Here is a 6,035-nt window from a genome sequence, read left to right as displayed (position 1 = left end):
ATTTATTTTTAAGAATGAGTAAAAAAAGTTAAAATTTTAAAAATTTTCTGAAATAATAATTTTAGAACTTAAAAAGTTAACTTGTGATTTAAGTTTATGATATTAAAGTATTTTTTATTTTGCTTTAAAAAAATTTTTAAATTTATATGGTTTCAAAGTTAAGTGTTCTAACATGGAATTAGTTACACTGTAATAATATTTTAATTTGACATGTTTAATTTTTTAATTTAACTAAAACAATTTCACTCGATTCGACTTGACTTAAATTTCATTTCACTCGCCTCAATTTGAAAAAATTTAAATTCGAGTTAAGATGATAAAATAGGACTTGTCAACTCGATTCGATCAAACGCCCACCCCTACTCTACACAACAACTTGAATGGCTTAGGTCTCTGATTTCATCTGAACTGAGTGGGTAACGAAGAAGGCTTGAAATAAGGATTTAGATAGTTTGGATCTTGGAGATGCTATAATAGAGGATAAAATTCCTTATATGGAGTCGTTCAAGGGTAAACTTCTTGCAAATACGGAGCAGAAAATAGGGCTTGAGAGAATATTGTTGGATGATGATGATTTTGATATCTTTAAAGAAGATGTAGAGGTGATCATGGGCCAGGCCAGACTGGGTTCGGGCCAGGCCCAGAAAGAATTTTAGGCCCGTTTCTAGGCCTGAGACTGGCCCAGCCCGAAATATGGTTCAAAAAATTTGTCCAAGCCCAGCCCGAAAGAAAATTGCTAAGCCCGAACTCGGCCCGACCCTGGCCAAAAAAGTTTTACCCGAGGACCGGCCTGTTTTCTAAACGAGCTTCTTTTTTTGCCTAAACCCATATTTCGGGCCTATATTTTTACCCGAACCCTCCCATTTTACGAGTAGGCCGTCAGGCCGGGCCGGGTAATCCAACCCATGATCACCTCTAGGAAGATGTCAAGATCTTTTCAACTGGACCTTTTCTTGAGATTTTAAGGAAGATGTCAAGATCTTTTAAGCATGATGATGATTTTGAGATATTTAAGGAAGATATCAATAACCGTTAATGAAAATGTACAAAATCTGTCATATGATGAATGAAGTGTGTGGATACTTTTAAATAAATCAATTGAATTTTTAATTGTTCATTTGAATAAATGTATGCATGATAGAAGTTGTGTTTTGTGAATATTTCGAAAAATACCTTAGACATTGTTTACTTAGCCTGGAGCCTAAAAGCCTTACCTTTTGCTATATACCATTAGTTTTCGTACTTTGAGCCTTAAGTACCCTTTTCTTGATAAGCCTTAAATCTTGAAGCCTTGAGCCTAAATGAGTTGAGAACTCAATCATTCATTGTTTCTAATGCTAAAATGCACTATATAATGTACATCGAGCCATGGACATTGAGGGTTAGGCAGAGGTGTTACAGTGGCTTCATGTGGGATAAAAAGGAAAAAGAAGAGACTATGCAATATAGTACATATAGAACCTTGCTAAGTAGAGTTATAAAAAAAAAAGAGAAATGTTGAGTGCATAAAAGCAATGTGAGAGTTAAAAGCATTGTAAGTGGAGGAATGCAAAAAGTAGAAAAGAGCTTTAAATCAAAGGTAAGCTTGGAAAGAAAATATTCCAAGTCATAGTGCATTAACATTTGCTAGTTTTGTATGTGTCAATATTGCGTAGTTGTAACAACCCGTTTTTTAGTGGTGTCGAAAATAGTGGCTTCGAGGCCACAAATCCGACGTGTGAATTCTTGAAAAATTATTATTTAATATTTACGAGTCAAATATAGTATTATAATAAATTTTGATTTAATAATTTATGTTATTTGAATGAACAATTAAGTTCAAGAGGCTTGTCCCTAAAGTCAAGTGGTTTTAGAAAATGAGGTTTTGGGACCTCGTTCCTATAAATCGAGTAATAAATATTTTTATTAAATATTTACGAAGCGATTATATAAGTATATTGAAGTTTGGTTTAGAAATTTTAACGTTTAGATAGTTAATTAATTGAAAAAGATTAAATTGTAAAAGCTACAAAAGTCAATCACTATTAGTTTAATTGTACTAAATGACTAAAGAACCATGAATTAAGGGTTTTAAAAGGTAAATATACCTTGTTTATTATTAGTAGACAGTTTAAAGGTGTAAAGTTGAGAAATTAGTTAAATTACAAGGTTATAATGGTAAATTAAATAATTAAATAAATAAAAACATAAAATGAAAGACATCATCTTGTTCATTTGGTTTCTCCCCATCAAAAAATCCATGGTTATTAACCACCAAGGTTTGGCTAAGCTAATTTTCAGGCATGTAAGTTTATTTGCACCTGTTTTTAATAATTTTTTATGCTTTTGTAATCATTTTAGCTTAATTTAGTTAGCCTGGGGTTAATTTGTAAAACTGTTAAAAGTCTAAATATATGTATTTTGTTAAGTGATTTTTGAATGATTTTAATGTTTAGGGATTAAATTATTGAAATAGTAAAATTCAATATAAATTGTGTGAAATGAGAAAAAATATGGGTTGTTATAAGACTAAGGGAAAACTGGCTAACATAAAATTTAATTAAAATTGGTTAAATTACAAGTTTCAGGTTTAGAGACTAAATTGTATAAAAGGTAAAATATTGGGGGTAATTTTATAAATTCCAATTGATAAGGGTTATAAGTTGAATTAATTATATTAAGTTATTTTAATGGTTTAATTGAATGAAAATTATAAATTAAATCAAGAAACAAACTAAATAAATCCAAATCGAGGAAAAGCTAAAGAATCGGATTAGTCGTCGACTTCATTTTTACGACTGTTTTTGTCGAGATAAGTTCGTATAAGGATTTCAATTTGTTAATTGATGTTTTTAATGTAGTTTTGATAAATATTATACTATGTTTAGATTAGATTAATAGTTATTCGATATTTTGGTATTTTGGATTAAATCATAATGTTAGTTAAATTGAATGTTACAATTGAAAAATGTACATTTCATGTAAGTATGTTTGAATTGGTATAATGTAATGAAATTAAAGGATTTGAATATGTACATTGTTCCCGTTTGAACCTTGTGAATACTTAGGATACAAATGGCATGTCATTAGGGATTATACGGTTTCGGGTGCTGGTCATGGATGTCCTACTGATGGCTGAGGTCCTACATTTGTTGCGTATTCTCCATAGCATCGTGTAGCTAACATCCCAACCCACAGCTCGTGTGAGCAGGCTCATTTCACAACTCATGTGAGCATTATAGATACGGTTATAGTTACATGTAAATGCACATTTTGTACGAGCATTTCCCGAGTATCCAATGTTATTCAATTTGGTTCAACGGGTAATTAAGGTTTAAAATGAAAATGTACGTATATGAAATGAGCTATGTTATTGAGAATATGGAATGAAAAATGTAATATGTGTAATTGGATTGAAAAGGTAACAAATGGAATATGCAATAGATGGTTTATATATTGAAATCATTTTCATGATATGTGTCATGTTTCATAGGTTGATATATTCTTAAATATATCTACTAACTATGTGAAGTGTTGTGGGCAGGAAAGAAAAATATCCACATGAACTAATGAGCCATGTTGAATAGTTTAATCGTTTTATGTTCGTTAAGTTTAAGTTTCCTTTATACAAGGTTACTAAGCACAAGTTGCTTACATAGTTATTTTTCTCTGTCTTATAGATCATTAAAAAGCTTGATCGGTTGGAATCATGTCGAAGTATGATCACACTATCCAATCATCATTTTGGTAGTTTTTGGTTACTTTAGTTTAAGGTTATAAATGGCATGTAATAGGGCTTGATTGTTAACTTAACAATTTGGTATGTTTGAGTGGTTCCAAGCTTATGTATGTTTTTTCTAATTAATGGTTTGTAAATAATAATGTAAATAGGTGGGTTGTGGAACACTTATGCATGCCCATGTGATGGTAGGTAAATCATGGTTGAATGATATGTATGTTTGAAATGGCTTTAGTATGTTTGATTTGTGTTTAATGAATGAACTTGAGATGTTGGTTGGATTGATTTTGATATATGAATTCTGATGCCTTTTGATGAAATATTGGTTAGGTTTATAGGATAGTTTATTTGGTAAGTTTTAAAGCGTGTTTGAATGTGTTTTAGTCATATGAATGCATGTGAGAATGGTGTGTCATGGTGTGCAAGAATTGGTGCTTGATTTGGCTTGTTTTAGGGGCAACTTATGATGCACACGGCCTAGGACATGGGCTGTCACATGATCATGTGCCACACACGGTCACCCCAAATAGCCGTGTGTCAATATTATTTTAGATGCAGGTTTTACATAGCCTACGACACAGTCTTGTGACCATATTTCGAATATACTGTAACAGTCTGATTTCGACCCTAATCGGACATAGTAGTTTTAGGACCACAAATTCGAGTCAAAAAAATACTTTAATATTATTTTATGTGTTTACTATGTGTGAATTTGATTGAGTGAAATTTTCATGTTTTAATTTTGTTGTTTAAGTGACCGATTAAAGAAAATGGCTTAATTGCGTAAAATGAAAATTTAGGGGTTAAATCTAAAAGTACCTAATTGTTGTTGTCTTTTTAAAATGAGGGATTTCTGATGCAATTAGACCAAAACATAGATAGTGGGTGGCAAAGGACTAATATAACCTTATTATATATGTTGTGTTTATTAATTATTAAAGGTTATTTTAGTAAACTAAAATAAATGATAATATATGTTAAATAAAACACAAAAAAATAAAGTCATTTTTATCATCTTCTTAGAAGAAACAAAAGAAAAAAAGAAGAAAGCTAGCTAGGTTCGGCCATTGTTGTGCTTAAATTTAAGGTTAGTTCTTTGTTCGATTTTTGATAATTTTTACATTTTTGATATCGTTGCTTCGAATACTTCAAAACCCATGTATTAATTTTGTGAATTGTGGATGATTTTGAAATGTGCCATTGATGAATGTTTGATTTTTGTGATGTTAGTTGATGAAATATGAAATATATGTGTTAGATTAACATGTTTTGTCTTTGAATTTTTGGTGAATTTGAGTAATTAGAACTAAATTGTGAAAATAAATTTTTGAGGAACTAAAATGTGAAATAAATGAAATGTGTGGACTTGTATGAAGACAAGGAACATTCAGCCCTACCATGATGTGTGCAAATTTCGTGTATTTTGTGTTTTATGCACTAGGGACTAAATTGCAAAAAGTGTAAAATGTTAGGGGTAAAATAATAATTTTCCCATTTATGTGTTTTTGGATTAAATTGAATGGAATTATATTTAAACTAGTTTATTTTGAATATATTTAGATCAAGAACAAAAGAAATCGGAGCTGGATCGAGGAAAAACCAAAATCGTCGATTAATTGCCCTATTTCGATTTTCACCGTTCGAGGTAAGTCTAATAGCTAATGAATGTTATTAATTATATATATGTATTCTATAAGCTGAATAAAATTTTATGAATTTCATATAAGTTAGCTGAATGTATGTATTGAATTTGGTAGGTTGAAATTATTTGTATGAATTATATGTATGTTAGCTAATGTATGCCTGAGTGCTATAAGTTGAAACTAATAGTATAAATTATATATATAGATAATAACCGAATGTGTATTTCGAGTTATAAGAGCCGAATTTAATAGTATAAATTATACATATATTATTCGAATGTATGTTTGCTACGAATATTTGAATATAATTCGATTTTTGCTGAGATTTGATTATTGAGAAGATTTATATGAATCATAAAGAATAGTTAATTTTTCTTATAAAGAATTTTGTGAAAGATCAACTTTGTATTTGTGATTTTCAGGCTCGATGCCTAGCAGGATTAATGCCGGTGAATTATTTCAGACTTTATGTCTAGCAGGCTTTATGCCAGTGAACTGAATCAGGCTTCGGGCCTAGCAGGCTACGTGCCGGTGTATCATGTCAAGATATGTGCCTAGAAATTTCTATGTTAATGTGATATCAAATGGGATTGTGAAGTAATATAACCAGGTATATGATATTTCATATCTTATTTGAAGATTAGGTAAGTACATTGGTCGATTATATATAACAA

This window comes from Gossypium hirsutum, chromosome D11 (assembly GCF_007990345.1).
Source record: "Gossypium hirsutum isolate 1008001.06 chromosome D11, Gossypium_hirsutum_v2.1, whole genome shotgun sequence".
NCBI classification, from domain to species: Eukaryota; Viridiplantae; Streptophyta; class Magnoliopsida; order Malvales; family Malvaceae; genus Gossypium; species Gossypium hirsutum.
This window is presented reverse-complemented; position numbering follows the sequence as displayed.